At 48.5% G+C, this 21,404-nt stretch overlaps 1 pseudogene; it reads right to left on the bottom strand.

Moving 5' to 3' along the window:
* The window catches only part of LOC131586345 (uncharacterized), a 982,094-nt pseudogene that overhangs the window by 90,688 nt on the left and 870,002 nt on the right, over positions 1-21,404 (bottom strand).

Below are 21,404 nucleotides of genomic sequence, written 5' to 3' on the forward strand. Positions count from 1 at the left end.
AGAGGGTATTGTTTCTTTTTCACCGGTTTTGTCCCAGCTTTAAGTTCAACGACAATCGGTGCTGCTTGTTTTGATTTTCCAGGTATATCAGTAGCCCACACCAATGGGTACGCCTTGCTCAGGATTTGCTCGAAATTGTGGCTTTCAGGTTTAGGCTCTACACAACTGATCGTTAGGCTTAAAGCTGTAATCAGTTGTTCTTCATTTACTTGAAACTCCAATTGATCTTTGTTAAACTTTATTACAGCCCCCAAGTTCTCCAATAAGTCTCTCCCTAGTAGGGGTTTTGGTGAATTTGGTAAATACAGGAACTGATGAATTCCCATTTGCTTCCCAATTTTGTATTTAATGGGTTTCAAAAAGTAAGCCTTTTCTGGTTGGCCTGTTGCTCCCACAACTTGTACAAATTCATCACTTTTAGGTACAAATTCTTGATTTAAAACCGAAAAGGTTGCTCCCGTATCAATCAAAAAGTCTAATTCCTTTTTACCCTCCCCTAGCTCTATCTTAACCAGTGGGTCTGCTAGGGTACGGCCCACCGGTCCCCTTCATTCACTATCCTGAGGCGTGGTAGTAGTGGTGGCCATTAGCCTTTCCCTTAGCTGGGGGCATTCTCGCTTCCAGTGTCCCGTCTGCAGGCAGTACGCACATTGATTCGGCCCTACCCCGTTTGAATGGGGCTGGAGCCTCCTTCCCCTTCCTGCTGGGTTGTCTCTACCTCTTCCCCTGGTTCCAGGTTCCGAGTAGCCTGTCTTCTGAGCTGCCACTGCTACAGCCACTACTCGAGCTATCCTCCTGTCCTCCTTTTTCTTCTCCTCAACTTCTCTATTATTGTATACTTTCCACGCCTCATTCAGCAGTGTCTCTAGGTTTTTATTTGCCGGGTGCTCGAGCTTTTGTAATTTCTTCCTGATGTCTGGGTTACTCTGTCCCATCATTAACCCTAACAAATGCTGTTTCCCTTCCTCTGTTGCTGGGTCCAGGGGTGTGTATTGTCTCATTGCTGCCCTAAGCCTATCCAGAAATTCTGACGGGGTCTCATCCTTTCCCTGCCTGACATCATACAGCATCGACCAATTGACAGCCTTAGGGATCGCATTACGCAAGCCCATCGCTATCAATTTTCTATACTGCACTAGCCGTTGATAGTGTTCCGCGTTGCCCGGGTCCCACTCTGGTTTACTGCTGGGAAAATTATCTTCTAGTCTCCCCGATAATAGTTGGGCATGTCGCCTCCCCGTTTCCAATACGAGTTCTCTTTCCGTATCTGTCAACTCTGACAACATCACTTCTATATCCTCCCAATCAATATCTAAGTTCTTTGCCATTAGTTCAAACCTCTTTGCTACTCCCTCTGGATTCCTCCTGAAGTTCCTTGCCTCATCCCTCCAATTGTTCAAATCACTCGTCGAGAATGGCACCTTTACTCTAGTCTTTTCCCCTACCATTGGCATAACTTGTCGGAGAGGAGCTATCGTGCGATTCCCTTTCTCCCCTTGCTTTGCTTCCCCCCGTGCCACAGATCTGGTGTAATACGAGTGACTGGTCCCCTCCCCGGGATCTTCTTCCTGTGCCTCAATGCCTTCTCTATTCTTTCTCTTCTCTTTCTTCTTTCCCCCCTCCTGTTCTTCATTTTCCTCTCCTATCTCTATCACACAATCCATCCGATTCTCATCCTGCGTCTGTTGCCTCTTTTGTATCTGCCAGCTCTTATCCTGTCCCGGGCTGCGGTTCCTCTCATCCTCTGCTCCCCCTCCACTTCTCTTATCCTCTATCTGAATTACTATGTTCAGTTTCTGTGAGTTACTCTCTGCCTCCCTTTCGCATGTCTCATTATCATTCTTCTCGCTGTATCTCAATTTAGGGACGTCACCTCCCGGTGAATTGCTTTTATCCCCAGTCCTTGGTGTACTGGTTTCCATTCTACAGACGCCTCCATTTCTGGAGGTGTTGCTATCTCCATATGGACTGAGCTCGGGTATGCTACGTGTCTCCCTTCGGCTCTCTGCTTCTGACCCACTGCCTTCCTCCCCCTCAACTTCCAGTCTGGGTGGGCTGTCAGCATCCATGTAGCTCCCTGGCCCCTGTGGACTATCTAGTCCCTGAGGGCTGTTTTTCCTCCCGTCAATCCCTGATTTTAATGGGCTGCCCTCCTTCCAACTGTTGTCTAGCCTCTGGGGGCTGTGCCCAAACTTAGATTTCCACCATCGTTCTAGTTCCTTTAATGGGGTAGGATCCCCTTGTTCCTCTTTTGGCCTGGGGAGGGGCCCTTCTCGTCCTGGGGCAAATGGATGGTATTCCCACAGGCTTATTTCGCTCTCCTTTCCACTGTCCCTTCTCGTTAACTTAAGGCATTGTTGCCCAATGCTACATGCATTGCAGCAGCGTTCTTTGGGCTTTGAACCTTTCTTATCTTTTTCCAGGGCTAGTACTAGAGGATCCTGAGGGGCTACATTAATTCCGCACTCTTTTTGCCACTCAGGTTTATTCCTTAAGGTGAAAAACATGTCTGCATACATCACCTCATCCCACTTATTGAGCCGGCGGAGGAAAAGCATTAGTTGTAAAATGGTATTATATTTAATTGTTCCCTCGGGCGGCCATTTCTCATTATCATCTAACTTATACAATGGCCACCACTGCGTACAATATTTGAGAAGTGTCTTTTTACTTATGTTTCCTCCCGGAATCCCTCCCAAGTCCTTCCAATGCTTTAGGATGCACCCTAAAGGGGTTTTCATATTTACGTCCTTACTCTGTTGACCTCCCATGACTATCCCCTGTATCTGCGTTTTCTGTTAACCGAAACAGTCCCTTTCTCGCAACCACGATATGCTGATATATTTTAACACTTCATGCACACAGTCTCAATCGCTTCGTCCGTTTCCGACCTGGCTTCTCGCGAAGAACAGGAAATGCGGAGCAGGACTCCCTCTCGCTTCGCAGCTACGCTGCGTCTCACTCACCCTCACATACAACACACACTTATAAAATAAAATTGTTTTACCAGGTTTGGTCACAAAAGAGTCGCCCACAAACTGTGAGGTACCGGCTTCCCGAATTCAAGGCACGTAGACAGCACAATGCGCGTTTCAATCTATTACATAAAGAGTGACAAGATGTCTCCTATAAAACTTTGCAACAAACACATAAAACGAACACACAAAACACATACAAACACCAATGGTACCAAAACCTATGATGTCCGAGATATCGAACACAAATGGTACCAATTAGGGACAAACACCAATAGTACCAAAACCTATGATGTCCGAGATATCGAACACAAATGGTACCAATTAGGGATTTTTACCAGGGCGTCCCCTGGTTTACCCTTCGGTGGTCACGTCTGACCCCCGTGTCCCAATAAAGCGCTTTAAACCAAAACCAATAAACAATTAAAAATACCTCTTAATTGGAGCAGGAGATGCAGGGAATCCTTCCTCTGCCGAAGAGCGCTGGTCCGGGAGGGGAGTCTCTTCTGACAAAAATCCGTCAGGGGCCCCAGAGGGTCCCGGCCCCGGACCGGCTCTTCGGAGGGAACCCCTCAAAGTCTGAGTCTCCTGTTTTGTCCCACCTGGGTCGCCAGAACTGATGCCGAATTTTGCCCCAAAAGGCGATAAATAACTGTCTAAGAGACGCAGTTTAAGTCAGATAGACAGGAGGTATTTTATTAGCAACGTGCACGTTGGGGAAATCTCTAAAGGGAGTTTTCCAAAGTCTTACAGCAAAAGCGTGCCTTTTATACAGTTTTAGGTTTGGAATTACATCATATCCATGCATATTCATATGGGGCGTGCCGTAGGCGGGGCGTGGGCGGAAACTTCTATTTTGAGGATCTTTTCGGGGGTCGTTCCGGTCGGCCTTCATCGTGGGCGAGGGTCTCCGAGGAGTCTTCCTCCTTAAACTTTTGAACTTCTTTCCAAATTTGGTCCTTTCCCGGTGTAGTTGGCCGAGTTCCTAAGCTCCTAGGGCCAACTTGTCATATTGACATTAGGCATGCTTTAGCTTCGGCTTGAATTACGCTTTGTCGGTGATTTTTCATCCTTATCTTCCCCTCCTGTCGTTGTGTTTATTGCTTCCAGATGTTCCCTTCATATTCTATGTTTTAACCCATTATTTCTCGAAGGCTATCTATTTTATGGCTTCAGCTGCCACTGAGGCTGCCTGGCCAAGAGCAGCCCCAGGAGCAGCGGGCAGAGGCAAAGCAAGGTGGGCAGGAGAAAGTGTGGGGGACACGATTGGCCTTGACAGGCAGAGGTGCTCTGGGGCCCGCTCTGGTCAGGGACCCTGCCCAGAGCCATCCCCTGCTCTCCAGGGCCTTGAGGGGCAGCTGTCCAGCTGGGCCAAGCTGTGCCAGCAGCTCCAGCTGTGCTGGGGAGCCTTGGCTGCTCTGGGCCCTGCTCTGCAGAGGGGTCCCTGTGTGCCAGCGGCAGCTGGGGGCCTCAGCCACCTCCTCTCTCAACAGGAGCACCTCTGCAGCTTCAGAAGACTGGCAAAAGGCTTCAATCAGGGAGAACTACACCTGTCTTCCTCCATCTCCAAGCCAGTGTCCGTTGTCCCCACCACAGCTGTATTATCAGTTTATTGCTGTGCCTCCACCACCCAGAACAGGACCCTCTGTCCCTGAAGGTGCTGGCCCTGGTGCCTGGTCAGGCCCAAATGTGGGCCCCTCCTGGCAGGGAATGGCTTGAACAAAACCTTTGGGCTTCTGCTCTGGGGTCTGGCTGGTACCACCAGCACTGGCACAGCTGCTTGGCTGGCCACAGCCTTGGCTGGGCAGGCAGCAGCCAGGCATGGGGCACCAAGTTTTCTTATTTTTTCATTTTTAGAAATTAGAAATTATTAGAAATATGTTTTTTGTTGTTTTTTTTTTGGTAGAAAGAAGTCCCCAAATGTTTCTTCTCTTTTTTTAGAGACTATGTTTAGTGATTGTTTTTGAAAGTAGTTTAAGAATTCTGAAACATTTTTTCCATTTCTTCAATAAAATATTAAATTTTGTTTAATTGGTAATGTTTACTCTAGGAAGAACTAAGACACCCCAAGACACCCAGCATACTGGGGAGGCTCTTTTCCCACTGGAGATTTGGACCTAATCAAAGAAAAATTACATAAAATATTTTTCCAGATTTTTTCTGGGATTTCCGACAAGCTCACTGCTTAGTCTTCAGACAAAAACATTGAGCACCCTGGAAACCTCTTCAATTCACCATCTTGGCTTCTGGAAGAACTCCCTCAGTTCTAGAGCAGGGGCTTCTTCCTGCTGCCCTCAGGCTCTCCTCTCAGGCTTCTGAGCTTTGTTGGGCAGCACAGCCTGTGCCAAGGGGTCAGCAAGTTACCTGCAGGCCCCAGACCTGTGGGAAACGGAATATCCTGGCCATATCCACCGTGCTGCCAGCTCAGCAGTGGAGCACAGCACAGACTCACACTGCCCATGGCTCCCACAGATGCAGTTGGCACCACAACACGTGTTCCCAATTCCCAGAAAGGCATTGGAGAGGTTTCTGTCATGGAACAAGCTGCTGGCTAGAGTTAATGGCACACCTGGCTTTTCTATGGCATGCAGGTGATGGGGGACCCCTGTAAGGCTGCCAGATGATTGGGGTCCATTGTGAGGCACACGGACAGGGTGTTGTGTTTTCCAGTAAGACAGGCACGGGTTTGGGTCTTTTGTAAGTGGTGCATGTGGCTGAGGTTTCCTCTTGATATTCTTAGGGGAATTGGGATCACTTCTATGGCAACAGGTGACTGGAGAACCCTGTAAGACTGGCAGGGGGCTTGAGTTCCTCTTGATTTACATGACCATTTAGTGGTTGCCATCAAGGCCTGGAGAGGAGCTGAGTCCTTCCTAAAGTGGGCCAGGGGCCGGATTCTTTTGTGAGGCACATGAGGTTATTTTGGGGTCTCTCACAAGGTGTGCACAGATTTCCTGTGATGAACAAGGGATATTTTGGGGTCTCTGCCAAGGTTTCCAGGGATTCCTCATGAGACACAAATGAATATGGTCTCTCCTAAGATTTGCAGAGATCCCTCATGAGGTGTGCAGTGGGGTTAAACTAGAGGGGTTTGTTAGTCTTCTCAGCACAGCAAAGGGACACTCTCGGTGGAGGTTGTGCAAAGCTGGCAGGAAGCTTCCTGCAGAGCCTCGGGCCTCGCCTGTGGGCTGTGCAGGCAGACAGAGCCCATCCCTTGGGGACCGGGGCCAGGCCGGGCCTCTGGACCCACCGCGCCCTTGTCGGGCCCTGCCCCATGGCTGGGCCGGGCCAGGTCAGTCCCCGACAGGGAAGGGCTGAGGGCCCGGGTCCGATGGGGCTGCCGAGCAGTGCCCAAGGCACAACAAGGGCCTCGCTAAGCCCTGGCTCTGTGCTGCAGACAAACACACATTTACAGCCACAGCCGCTCCCTGAGCCACAGGAGGCACCCGGGGTTACATCTCAGGCAGTGGCTTCTCTGCCACTGAGGACCTCCTTGCAGTGCCCCATTCCCTAAACAGGATGGGGAGCCCAGCACACCATGAAAACACTTCTGATCTGTGCTCCTGTCCAGACTGGCATTGAGATATGGATTGACGTGCAGTCCTGGTCAATCACATTGTGAAGATCATGGTGCATGCTGGAGACAACTTCTCAATGTCCCTTTGCTGACAGAATAAGCAGTGATTATTAATCATGGCCAGGAGCAGTCCCAGGAGCTCCAGGCAGAGGCAAAGCAAGGTGGGCAGGAGAAAGAGTGGTGATAAGATTGCCCTTGAAAGGCAGACAGCAGGGACCCTGCCCAGAGCCATTCCCTGCTCTCCAGGGCCTTGAGGGGCAGCTGTCCAGCTGGGCCAAGCTGTGCCAGCAGCTCCAGCCGTGCTGGGGAGCCTTGGCAGCTCTGGGCCCTGCTGTGCAGGAGGGTCCCTGTGTGCCAGCGGCAGCTGGGGACCTCTTCTCTCCAGAGGAGTGGCTCTGCAGCTTCACAAGACAGGCCAAAGGATTCAATCAGGGAGAACTACACCTGTCTTCCTGCATCTCCCAGTCAGTGTCTGTTGCCCCCACCAAAGCTGCATTATGAGGTTCTTCCTCTGCCAGCAGCAGCCAGGCATGGAGCACCATGTTATCTTTGATTTTCATTTTTAGAAGTAACAAGTTTTTAGAAATATTTAGAATTTTTTTTTTTTTTTTAGAAAGTACTCGACAAATGTTTCTTCTCAATTTCCATAGTAGTTGGGGATTTTTCAAAGGCATTTTTGCATTTCTCACCTGTCACTTGAGACACACAACACACACTTGTGCAGAGACTGCAATGGCTTCTTCTTCATTACAAAGTATTGTCAACATTTATTCACTTAACAAAGCATGATCTTAAGTCATTAGTTACATCAAAACAGCTCATTATATTCATTAAGCAAAGCAATGGCTTAATGTATTTCATTGGTACAAAGCAATTAACATCAACAATAAATTGGCAAGAGTTTACAAGAGATTATTAAGGCACGTATGCTGCCTCTAAGGCACGTATTACATAACTGCAAATACCCCTTATGTCCCTTTTTATTGGTTTCCATGCTAATGGCCTTGCTTTCTTCATTGCTATGGATAAACTTATATTTTCTTAATTTCTTCTTTTGCTAACTCAATTGTTTGGCCTGCAGCCCAGTTGCTAAGCCCATCCACATTCACCTCTTAGTCTTCAGAGGGAAACTTTGAGCACAGTGAGAATCTCCCAGTGTGCCAGAGGGTCCCTGTGTGCCAGCTGCAGCTGGGGCCTCAGCCATCTCCTCTCTCAACAGGTTCCCCTCTGCAGCTTCACAAGTCCAGCCAAACACCTCCCTCAGGGACACCTGTACCACACATTTCACATCTCCATGCCCATACGTGATGTCCCTGTCACAGCTGCATTACCAGCTTGCTGCTGTGCAGATGCTGCCACCACCCAAAGCAAGGCCCTGTGTCCCTGAAGGGACCCGCCCTGCTCTGTGGCCTGGACTGAAGGTGGGTCCCTCCTGCCAGGGCAGGGCCCAGCACAGCTCTTCTGTTCCAATAAAGAGATGGAGCTCTCACCCCAGTGTCTGGCTGGTACCACCAGCAAAGCCCACACAGCACCAGCCCTGGCTGAGCTCCATGTCCAGGAGCAGGCAGGGCTGACCATGGTGTGGGCAGGCAGGAGCCAGGCAGGGGCTGCTGTGACCAGCGGTGGGGCACTGAGGGGCTGGTGGAGTCTGTGTTGAGCATCCCTGGGATGAGGGCACATTTCCTTCACTGGCATCACCTGGACCTGAACCTCCTCCAGTGCCATGCCCAGGAAAAGAGGCAACCATCAAGAGCATCTCCTGGGACACCGCCTGGCCAGCAATGTCAGCAGGCAAAACCAAGGTTTTGTTTATCAATGACCCTTTGATGAAGTCAAAGATTTACATTAAGGCCAGACCAGTAGGACAGATGGGAGTACTTCCCTCTGGGAAGGGGCTCCTGTCACTTCACAGTCTCCATCCCCCACCAGGAACTGCAGAACTCCAGTCAGCCCCACTCCCCCTGTGGCCTTGTCCGACCTGGGGAGGAGGAGGATGAACCAGAGCCCTGTTACCTCTTCAAAAGCCAGAAACCAAAGAGAAAGAGAAATTCCTGGGCTTAAGATTTAAAGGGTGGTGTTCACAGGTTGATATCACTTTTCAATGGTCAAAACTACTGTCAGTTCTCAGAAATGACCAGTTATAGGCCAGGAGAAAAAACTCCCATCAGCCTCCAGCAATCTTAACTTCTTTAGCTGTTTATCTTTTTTACTTAAATGTCAATCTATCACACACCACAGCAGTGACAGCCCCAGTGTTCCCCTCTCTGTGACACCACAGCAGTGACACCCCCCGTGCTCCCCTCTCTGTGACACCACAGCTGTGACAGCCCCAGTGTTCCACTGTCTGTGACACCATAGCAGTGAAAGCCTTGTTATTATGGGGTTAAATGTTTCTGAAAATGTTTCTTAAAACCATGAAGAAGTAGGCCGCAAGAATGTCTGGTATTGGGGATGGTCTAGCAAGCTGAAATGTTCACGGTAACAGGAATTGGTACTTGGGAATTCCAGAATACCCACCCAGAGATAGGATTTGTACATGTTCGTACAAGGATGAGCTAACTCTCATGAAGCAATATTGATAAAGCTAATCAAGCAATATTAATGAAGCAATATTGATAAGGTTGTTATAGTGATTACTGCTACAGCTGAAATTGTAGAAATATGTGCACTTTGGACAAAGACGATGGAGCTAGATTTGGGTTGCTGATACCCCTAGTTCCCACGCGCTTCAATCAAGCACCTGCATATAATCAATCTGTGATTATGTGTGTTCCTGAACACTGACATCAGCGTCTCCCTGCACCCAGGGCAGCTCCCACCAGAGACCCTCCCCTGATTTAATTCCCAATCCAGGAGCTACAACAGGCATGGGTGAAGTTCTGGGGGCTGGCAGGGAAATGTCACTGTAAGATCTTGCTGCACTTGGCTCTCGGCCCCTTCTCAAGAGCTTTGCCTTCAAGGGCAGGAACATCTTTTCCTTGCTGGCAACTGGAATTCCAGACTCTTGGAGTGTGTGCCATGCAGGTCCACACAGACTGGGATCCATGGGCTGGGATTGCACAGACTGGGATTGCACAGACTGGGATTGCACAGACCAGGACCGTATGGATCAGTACCAGAGATTGGGATCACATGGACCGGGGCCACATGGACCGGGATGGCTGCACCAGAACGATGTGAACCAAGGCAGTCCCGCCCCGCCCAGGGCTCCCTCCCAGTTCCCTCCCAGTTCCCTCCCAGTTCTTTCCCAGTCCCTCCCAGCCTTTCCCAGTCTCGCCCGGGGGCACGGCCAAAACTGCCCGGAGTGAACGCGGTGGTCCCGGAGCGATCCCAGAGCTGATTCCAGTCCCGGTGTCGATCTCTGTCCCGAAGCTGTGGTGGTCCCAGTGTCGGTCCCAGAGCGCTCCCATTCCCAGTCTTTGTCTCCATCTCACTCTCAGTCCCGGTCTCAGTCTCGGTCCCGGAGCGGTGCCAGTCTCAGTGCCGGTGCCAGGGCTGGTTTCAGTCCTGGTCTCAGTCTTGGCCTCGGAGCAGTTCCTGTCCCAGTGTCAGTGCTGGTCCTGGAGTGATCCTGGTGCTGATCCCGGTGCTGCTCCAGGAGTGATCCCGGTGCTGATCCCGGTTCTGGTCTCAGTCTCGGTCTCGGAGCGCTCCTGGTGTTGATCCCAGTCCCTGTGCTGGCCTCGGTCTCAGTCTCGGAGCAGTCCCGGGGCACTCCCGGAGCCGATTCCGGTCTCGGTGTCGATCTCAATCCCGGAGCGGTGCCGGTCCCGGTCTCAGTCCCAGTCCCGGTCTCAGTCCCGGTCCCGGAGCGGTGCCGGTCTCGGTGCCGGTGCCGGATTCAGTCCCAGTCTCAGGCCCGCTCTCGGTCTCAGTCTCGGTCTCAGTCTCGATCTCGGTCTCGCTCCCAGTCCCGGTGCCGGTCGAACCGAGCCCTTTTCGGGTGATTTCAGGTCCCTTTTGGGCGTTTCAGGCCAGGTTGGTGATGTTGGGGCCCTTTGGGTGATTTGAGGCAAAACCAGCGACTTTCAGGGTGGATCTTGCACCATTTGGGAGATTCAAGGGTGATTTTAGGCCATTTGGAGTGGGTTTTACACCAGTTTGGGCATTTTTATGCCCTTTTGGTTGCATTTGGACACCTTGGGATGATTTTAACTGCATTTGGCTGATATTGGGCCAAACCATACGGATTTAGTGCAAAGTTCAGGTCCCTTGGGATGGTTTTGCTTTTCACCTTTGTTTACAGAAATTTCAGCAGTTTTCCCCCTTTTATTTTCCCTTTTTTTTCATCAAAATATTCATAAAAATTGCCGCAAATGTTCTCAAAATCTCACCAAATTCCACAAAAATCCCACAAAATTCCACAAACATCCCACACAATCCTCTAAATCTTCTCAAAACCCCACCAAATTCCAGAAACATCCCACAAAATCTCCTCCAATTTGCACACGATCTCAGAAAAATACCTCAAAATTCTTCAAGTCTCGTCAAAATCCCTCAGTATTCCAAAAAACATCCCACAAAATTCCAGAAAAATCCACAAAATTCCACAAACATCCCAACAAATCCTCTAAATCATCTCAAAACCCTAATAAATTCCAGAAACAGCCTACAAAATCTTTACAAATTTCCACACAATCTAGGAAAAACTACTCAAAATTCTTCAAGTCTTCTAAAAATCTCACCAAATTCCAGAATATTCCACAAGATTCCAAAAAAATTGCACAAAATTCCAGAAAAATCCCTCAAAATTTCACAAAAATCCCACAAAATTCCACAAACATCCCACCAAATCCTTTAAATCTTCTCAAAACCCTACCAAATTCCAGAAACATCCCACAAAATCTTTACAAATTACCACAGAATCTAAGAAAAATACCTCAAAATTCTTCATGTTTCTTCAAAGTCCTTCAAAATTCCGGAAACATGCCACAAAATTCCAGAAAAATTCCAGAAAAATCCCTCAAAATTCCAGAAAAATCCCACAAAGTTCCACAAACATCCCACAAAATTCCCTAAATCTTCTCAAAACCGCGCCAAACTACAGAAACATCTCACAAAGTCTTTACAAATTTCCACTCAATCTAGGAAAAACTCCTCAAAATTCTCCAAGTCTTCTCAAAATCCCCCAAAATTCCAGAAAAATCCACAACATTCCAAAAAAATTGCACAAAATTCCAGAAAAATCCCTCAAAATTCCACAAAAATCCCACAAAATTCCAGAAACAGCCCACAAAATTCCACAAACATCCCATAAAATCTTTTCCAATTTGCACACAATCTAAGAAAAATCTTTCAAAATTCTTCAAGTCTCGTCAAAATCCCTCAAAATTCCGGAAGCATCCCACAAATTTCCACAAACATCCCAAAAAATTCCACAAAAATACCACAAAATTCTACAAACATCCCAACAAACTCTAAATCTTCTCAAAACCCTACGAAATTCCAGAAACTTCCCACAAAATCTTTACAAATTTTCACACAATCTAAGTAAAACTCCTCAAAATTCTTCAAGTCTCCTCAAAATCTCATCAAATTCCAGAAAATTCCACAACATTCCAAAAAAATTGCACAAAATTCCAGAAAATTCCCTCAAAGTTCCATCCATATCCCACAAAATTCCACAAACACCCCACCAAATTCCCTAAATCTTCTCAATCCCTACCAAATTCCAGAAACATCCCACAAAATCTTTACAAATTACCACAGAACCTAAGAAAAATCCCTCAAAATTCTTCAAGTCTCCTCAATATCCCAGAAAATTCCACAAAAATCCACAAAATTCAAGAAAAAATATCGCAAAGTTCCCTAAATCTTCTCAAAAGCCTATGAAATTCCAGAAACTGCCCACAAAATCTTTACAAATTTCCACACAATCTAAGTAAGACTCCTCAAAATTCTTCAAGTCTTGTTAAAATCTCACCAAATTCCAGAAAATTCCACAACACTCAAAAAAAATTGCACAAAATTCCACAAAAATCCCGCAAAACTTCACAAAAAATGCACAAAATTCTAGAAACAGCCCACAAAATTTCAGAAACATCCCACGAAATTGCAGAAATCTTCTCAAAACCCCACCAAATTCCAGAAACATCCCAAAAAATCTATACAAATTTCAACACAAACTAAAAAAAAAAAATCCCTCAAAATTCTTCAAGTTTCATCCATATCCCACATAATTCTACAAACATCCCACACAATTCCCTAAATCTTCTCAAAACCCTACCAAATTCCAGAAACAGCCCACAAAATCTTTACAAATTACCATATAATCTAAGAAAAATACCTCAAAATTCTTCATGTCTCCTCAAAGTCCCTAAAAATTCAGGAACCATCCCAAAAAATTCCACAAAAATCCCTCAAAATTCCAGAAAAATCCCACAAAGTTCCACAAACATCCCACAAAATTCCCTAAATCTTCTCAAAACCGCGCCAAACTCCAGAAACATCTCACAAAATCTTTACAAATTTCCATGTAATCTAGGAAAAATCCCTCAAAGTTCTTCAAGTCTTCTCAGTATCCCAGAAAATTCCACAAATATCCACAAAATTCCACAAACATCCCAACAAATCCTCTAAATATTCTCAAAACCCCACCAAATTCCAGAAAAATCCCACAAAATCTTTACAAATTTCCACACAATCTAAGTAAAGCTCCTCAAAATTCTTCAAGTCTCCTCAAAACCCCACCAAATTCCAGAAAATTCCACAACATTCCAAAAATATTGCACAGAATTCTAGAAAAATCTCTTAAAATTTCACAAAAATCCCACAAAATTCCAGAAACAGCCCACAAAATTCCAGAAACTTCCCACAAAATCTTTACAAATTTCCACACAATCTTGGAAAAATCCCTTAAAATTCTTCATGTCTCCTCAAAGTCCTACAAAATTTCAGAAACATCTCACAAAATTCCACAAAAATCCCACAAAGTTCCACAAACATCCTGCAAAATTCCCTAAATCTTTTCAAAACCCTACGAAGCTCCAGAAACATTCCACAAAATCTCCTCCAATTTGCACACAATCTAGGAAAAATCTCAAAATTTTTCAGGTCTCCACAATATCCCACAAAATTCCACAAAAAACCACAAAATTCAAGAAAAAATCCCGCCAAATTCCCTAACTCTTCTCAAAACCATATCAAATTCCGGAAACAGTCCAAAAAATCTCCACAAATGTCCACACAATATAAGAAAAATCTTTCAAAAATACTCAAGTCTGCTCAAAATCCCAAAAAATCCCAGAAAAATTCCACAACATTCCAAAAAAATCCTACAAAATTCTAGAAAAATCCCACAAAATTATTTAAATTTTCTCAAAATGCCACAAAATTCCATAAAAATCCCACAAAATTCTAGAAATGTCCAAAAAAATTTCCACAAAATCCCACAAAATTCAAGAAACATCCCACATAATTCCACAAAAATCCCACGAGATTCCAGAAACATCCCACAAAATTCCAGAAACACCTCAACAAATTCCTAAAATCTTCCAAAAACCCTACCAAATTCCAGAAACATCCCACAAAATCTCCACAAATTTCTACAAAATTCCACAAAAATGCCACAAAATTCCACAAATATCTCACAAAATTTCAGTAAAATCTGATGAAATCGTTAACGGTCAGGAAAACACATAATCACGAATGATTATAGGCAGGTGCTTTATGAAGAGCTCTGGGTGTCAGGGATACACAAACCCAAATCTGACCCCTCTAGGTTTTGAGTTGAACATGTTTTTATACTCTATCGTTATATAACTTACATATTAATTATTAAACTTACATTGTTCTAATATATGCATTGTTTTTACCCAAGCATGGATTTCTTGTGATCCCCCCCAGCCCCCTAACATTGTTCCTCATGTTCTTTAAACAATAATTATATCCAATCATATCGAACAATTGTATCATGATCATCTACTGATTACACAGGTGCAGTTTGACCTGATCTTTAGTAAGCACAAGGCCTAACATTTCCCAGGGCCTACTTTTCCAAGGCCTTTCCAAACCTAACTTTCTTTCTAAGTCCCCGAATTTTCTAAGATTTTAAGACCTTTTACTATCACTTACAGGACTTGTGCTCCACACCCCTCACCAGCCTTGTTGCCCTTCTCTGGACACGCTCCAGCCCCTCCATGTCCTTCCTAAATTGGGGGCCCAGAACTGGACACAGCACTCGAGGTGCTGCCCAACCAGTGCAGAGTAGAGGGGAGGAATCCCTGCCCTGCTCCTGCTGGCCACACTGTTCCTGATCCAGGCCAGGAGCCATTGGCCTTCTTGGCCACCTGGGCACACTGCTGGCTCATGCCCAGCCTGCTGTCCATCAGTGCCCCAGGTCCCTTTCTGCCTGGCTGCTGTCCAGCCACTCTGTCCCCAGCCTGGAGCACTGCAGGGGTTGTTGGGGCCAAAGTGCAGGACCTGGAACTTGGACTTGTTAAACCTCACCTTGTTGGGTTTGGGCCCTGGATCCAGCCTGTCCAGGTCCCTGTGCAGAGCCCTCCTACCCTGCAGCACATCAACACTCCCAGCCAACCTGGTGTCACTACGGTTCCATGGGGCTCTTGAGTGTCACAATGGTCTCCAGGATTCCATGAGGCCTCCCAGCAATCCAATTTTGGATCATACTGGGAGTGACTGGACTCATACTGGGAGTATCTGAGGGTGACTGGGAACACACCATGCACATCATCCCCCATCCTGGGGGTGACTGGGAGCAACTGGGAGCATGCTGGGAGCAAATGGCATTGTACTGGGACTGACTGGGTTGATCTAGTCAGAGGAAACTGGGACCATCCTGGGAGTGCTGCCATGTGACAAGGATCATACTGGAGCTTACTGGGCTCATATTGGTGTTGAAAGGGAGCAGCTGGGATCTCTGAACACCAAAGGTTCCTTTCCTGCTCACTGAAGAAGGAGCTTCTCAGTATCCCTGTGTGAGGGGACCTTCACCTGAACCAGATGCTGTTAGGAGAAAAAGCTGCCTGTGCTGGAAAGTCCCACAAAACAAGTCAATGCCAAGAGAGAGCATTTTGCTTTCACAACTTCCCTCCTGGAGCCACAGTCCTTTTGGATCACACAGCAAGCAAGAGAACAGCACAAAATACAAGGCTGTGTCCAGTTTTTGGCTGGATGAGCAAACAGAGGGAGTGCCAGGGTTCACTGCCACAGACTCTCCTCTTGGGGAACAGATCCCCCCCAGGCTCCATTCCAAATGCTGTGCACACCCTGCTGGCTACAGACAACCCCTTTTTTTAAGAAGCTGTTGGCAGGAGCTCTCCCAAATAAATGGCATCTTAATGGCAATTTTCATTAAAATCAACTCCATTCCAAAGGAAGAACAATAAGCCCACAGCAATCCCAAAGGCACATATGGTGCACCTGGGGAAATCCTCGACTTAGGAGCCCAGTGGGTTAAAAAATACCCATAAGAAGCCACAGAGTGCAGAGTGCAAACTGCAGCAACCACTTGCTGGATCATTTTGGCTCTGCTACACACATCTGCAGACTGTCTGTCCCCCTGCAAGGACAGAAGGACACCCGTCAGGGGCTGAGCTGGCTGCTGAGAATGCCTCAGGCAGGAGGATCCTCAGGCAATGAGCAGGTGCCCAGAGCCTCTCTGACACTGAGGCCTCTGTGCCCCACAGCAACGGGAACACCACAAGGACACAGCAACGTTCCTGTGACATCACAGCAGCAGCTCACCCAAAAACTGCCTGGAAGGTTCTCCTGGGTCACCAAGGAGCACAAAGGATCCTCAGAGGGCACAACCTATTGCTCAAGGGATCCAAGAGGAACTCAGAAAATGCAGCAAATGAGGACACCCCACAGCCCAGCCTGAACACTGAGAAGGAACAAAGATGTGACCAAACCAAAGGAAACACAACTTTTGGTCACTGATGCTTCTGACTAAAACCAGTGTCTTGGTTCTAGAAGACAGGTGTCTGCTAGGGAGGGCAGGGGCCTCCCTTGGGATGAAAGAATGTAGACCCCCTCCCTCCAAATTATTATAATTTTGAAATCAAGGGGCTTTCAGGCAGAGATCTGGGGGTAGGAATAACAGTTCTTTACTAGTATAACCAGGCAAACAAACAACCATAACTACAACAATAACAAGAACACAGAACCAAGGACCCCGTGACAGCTTTCTCGGCTGAGACAGGATGGGGGAGAGGCTTTGTTTCACAAACCCCTCGGGCAGTCAGTCCTGGTGCTCCTGCAGGGCTCTGAGGAACACTCAGCTGGAACAGCAGGGATGAGCTGAGATCCTGGGCTGATGGCTGAGGTGTATCAGCAGCTCTGCAGCGGTGGCTGGCACTGCCACACGTCCCGGCAGGACAGGGGGTGCGAGGCCACCAACAAAGAGGGAAGAATGAGAAGCAGCAGCAGCTCCGTCTGGATGATGGCGAAATTCCCTTATCTCTAATGCAGCAGCTCTGTGCCCAAAACTGGCTCTCCCCAAAGCTGAAGAAAGGCTGCCAAACTGTCCCCACCCTCCTTTTTCCTGCCCCCCTTCCCTCCCTGGGCCCGGCCACTCTTTGTTTTTGTTGAGAACCCACCAAGTACCCACAGTTAGGTTGTCCTAGCAACTAATGGGTAAAAATTCCATGGACAAGCCAGAACAAAAAAAAGGACACTGTCCTGGTTCTAGAAGACAGGTATCTGCTAGGGAGAGCAGGAACCTCCCTTGGGATGAAAGAATGTAGACCCCCTCCTTCCGAATTATTATAAATTTGAAATCAAGGGGGCTTTCAGGCAGAGATCTGGGGATAGGAAAAACAGTTCTTTACTAGTATAACCAGGCAAACAAACAAACAATAACTACAGCAATAACAAGAAAATAGAACCAGGGACCCCGTGACAGCTTTCTCGGCTGAGACGGGATGGAGGAGAGGCTTTGTTTTCACAAACTCCTCGGGCAGTTAGTTCCGGTGCTCCTGCAGGGCTCCGAGGAAAACAGTCGGCTGGGACAGCAGGGACGAGCTGAGATCCTGGGCTGGTAGATGAGGTGTATTAGCAGGGATGAGCTGAGATCCTGGGCTGGTGGATGAGGTGTATTAGCAGCTCTACGGCGATGCCTGGCAGGACAGGGGGTGCAAGGCTACTAACAAAGAGGGGAGAAGGAGAAGAAGCAGCTCCGCGACCCAGCACAGGAAAGTCTTTCCCCGAAGCCGAGGAAAAAAAGCCAGCTAAAAACTGTCCTCACCCTTTTTTTTCTGCCCCCTTCCTCCCTCACCCTGGGCTCGGCCACTCTTTGTCTTTTGTGAGCACCCCTAAGTACCGGTAGTTAGGTTGTCCCAGCACATAATGGGTAAAAATTCCCACCTAACCCTCAACAGACACCTAACCCCCAACACCATGACAGGAAGCCCTGGGAGTGTCTGTGACATCCCGGCTCTTTGGCAGCCTGGGGACTCTTGGGATGTCACTGTGGAGCCCCTGGGAGTGCCTGTGACAGAGCGGTGCCTTTGCAGCCCAAGGTTCCCTGGGATGTCACCATGGAATTGCTGGGACTGCGTCTGACCACACGGCTCTTCAGCATCCCCAGAAACCCCTGGGAGGTCTCTGTGAAGCCCCTGTCTCTGCCTGTGACATTCCGGCTCTTGAACAGCCTGGAGATTCTTGGAATGTCCCCATGGAGCCCCTGTGAGGGCCTGTAACAAATCTGATCCTTGGTAGGCAACCACCACATCCCCCTGTAGCTATGGTCTGTTTCCATGGCAACCATCACCAGCACCCTGTTGCTATGGACAGTCCCTTGGCAGCTCCATGGAGACCCCATGCCAGGGGTGGTTGCCATGGACACCAGCTCAGGCCTGGAGCCAGAGCCCGTTGCCATGGCAACCATTTGCAGTCCCATCCCCAGGCTCATGGGATCACAGAGCCACAGAATTGGCTGAGTTGGGAGGGACCCATGGGGATCCTCCAGTCCAACTGCTGGCCCTGCACAGGACACCCCAACAATCCCAGCCTGGGCCTGGCAGCGCTGGCCAAACGCTGCTGGAGCTCAGCCAGCCCTGGAGCTGGGAGCCTTCCCTGGGGAGCCTGTTCAGTGCCCCAGCAGCCTCGCGGGAAAAACCTTTTCCTCACATCCAACCTAAACCTGCCCGCCTCAGCTCCAGCCGCTGCCTCCACTCCTGTCCCTGGGCACCAGAGGGAAGAGGTTCCCGCAGCCCCCAGCCAGGGACCCGCTCCCAAGGCTGCTGCCCATGGCAAGCAGGCCTGGCACCAGCTGGGATGCTCGGTTTCCATGGGCTGGGCTTCAGGAATGGCATTCCCCAATTTCCTGCTCCCGCTAAAACCGTGTTGCCGCTCTCTTCCCTCCCACTTCCCATGGAAAGCACAAAAGGCAAAGATCCCATGCTGGGATAAGAACAATTTATTGAGAACAGCAATGGGATAAGGAACAAACAGGAACAGAAACAATTTAGATAACAGAAGGGATAAGACAATCTATTCACAGGGAAAACTAAAACACCACTGACTGTTTCTTCCTGGCCACGTATTTCCTCCTGCAAAGAAAGGACACCCTTCTCTGGTGATAGAGAGGGAGTCCTTTTCCTGCCCCTGGCAATGACCTGAGATGGGATTGAATATAATGACAGGGCCATGATCAGACTCTCACATTCTTTGATCTCACATCATGACATTGCCATGGGCAGGAAAAGGTACAGGTGTCTTCCCAGCATGGATCACAGGGAACATGGATCACCAGGTCTCTTCCTAACCTAGGTCCTCCAAGGGGGGATGAAGCTGGAGCAGGGCACAAAGCTCTTCCTGTACTTGGGGCACTCGCAGGGCTTCCCTTAGTGGTGCCTCCGTTGGTGTCTGGTCAAGTTAGACCTGTCTGAGAAGCTCTTCCTGCACTTGGGACACTCGTAGGGCCTTTCCCCAGTGTGGACACGTTTGTGGGTAATGAGGCTGGAGCTGCAGCTGAAGCTCTTCCCACATTCCCCACACTCGTAGGGCCTCTCCCCAGTGTGAATGCGCCGGTGCCTGACGAGGGTAAAGTTGTGCTTGAAGCCCTCCCCACAGTCGGGACAGCGGAAGGGCCTCTCATCCGTGTGAATCCGCTGGTGCCTGAGAAGAGTGGAGCTGCTGTGAAACCTCTTCCCACACTCACCACACTCGTAGGGCCTCTCCCCAGTGTGGATGCGCTGGTGAATGACAAGTTGAGAGTTGCAGCTGAAGCCCTTCCCACATTGCCCACACTCGTAGGCCCATTCCCCAGTGTGGATCATCTGGTGGCAGATCAGGCGGTTGCTCTGGCTGAAGCTCTTCCCACACTCCAAGCACTTGTAGGGCTTCTCCCCATCCTGAACCTGCTCATGGACCACCTGCTCAGAGCCCCGACTGGATCTCCGGCCACCTTCCCGGCACAGGGTGGGTCTTTCCTCCTCAGAGCACCCTGGGATGGGTCTGGAGCCCCTCCTCCTGCGGGATCTCCAGGGATTTTCCTTCTTATTGGATTCCTGTGCCCCGGTACTGCTCAAATCAGGCTCTTCCATGAGGTTCTGCTGTGGGGATTTGTCCTCCCTGGTTTCCATCCTCAGCTCCTTGTCTGGGGGAGGAAGGACAAGGAGAGGATGGGATTTGCCTCCGTGCCAGAGGGAAGGGGAAGGAGATCCCCCCAGTGCGTCCCCGGCAGGACGGCGTCGGCAGCAGGGTTGTCCTGCAGCCGGGGGCCAGGCTGGGCTGGGAGATGGAGCAGGAGAGAGGGGGAAAGGGGCACTGACTTCCTCCTCACCTGCCTGGGCGTCCAGGGGCATTTTCCTCTTCCTCACAGCCTCCTTCTCCATCCAGCCAAGGTTTGGGATTAAGAAATCCTGGTTTGGGAAAAAACATGGAATGAGCATATTTACTTTGAAGGTCCCTCTGCCCAAGTCCCTCTCTAGAAGGCACTCGGGCATCTGGAATGTCTTGGTGTGAAAGGAAAGGTGTTTGCTAAAAAAAAATAAACCTCCATTGAAATGGATAAAAATGTAAGCAACAATCCCCTCTGAATTATTATACTCTTGATATCAAAGTGCTCTCAAATAAAGATATAGGAATAGGAATAATAGTTCTTTACTTAAGAAAGAAAAATGAAAATGCAGAGGTACAAAAAAATCCAAACAACAACAACAAAAAAATAACAACCTACTGTCAGAGTCAGAATACAACCTTACACCCCATTGGTCATCCTTTTGGAAGTAGTCCGATTAAATGGTGGCTGCAGTCCTCCTGCAGTGACAGATGTGGTTCTGTTAAAGCAACAGAAGATTGTAGCTTACCTCTGAAGTTCTGGTGCTGTAGATGGGTCTGGTCTGTCCTCTGGGAATCCAGTGGAGAAAGGCTGCCTGTGGTGTTTAGATTCTCAGATTATATCCAGGCAGGAATGCTTGGCTCCTCCCCCTGGGTGGAGCATCTCACAATGGGATGATGTCATTTTATCAGTCCTGCAGTGAGACTCAATGGCCCATTAACAGAAGATATCTCCCTGGAGGGAGGATGGGTGGTGGAAGAGATAAAGAACACTGCCCCACCTGGTTTTAACAGCTGGCCCATTAACAGAAGACATCCCCCAGGGATGGGTCATGAAATAGATAAAGAAAACTGCTCTACCAGGTTTTAACAGATGGTGATACAATACATACTTTTGGTTACATCTTGCATTGCAACCTAAGACATGGGGTCCATAAAACTTTTACACCACCAAAATTCAGCCCTAAAAAGGCCACGCAGGATTTCCCTATCTCTGTTCTCTCCCTTTTGGTGTTCAGGGTTTCCCCCCTGTCCCAGCTCCTGGGAGTCACTCTTGTACTGGGGGTCCCCCATCTACTCAGTCCCTGCCCTGCCCAGGCTACTGGGAG

Source organism: Poecile atricapillus, chromosome 19, assembly GCF_030490865.1.
Source record: "Poecile atricapillus isolate bPoeAtr1 chromosome 19, bPoeAtr1.hap1, whole genome shotgun sequence".
Classification (NCBI taxonomy): domain Eukaryota; kingdom Metazoa; phylum Chordata; class Aves; order Passeriformes; family Paridae; genus Poecile; species Poecile atricapillus.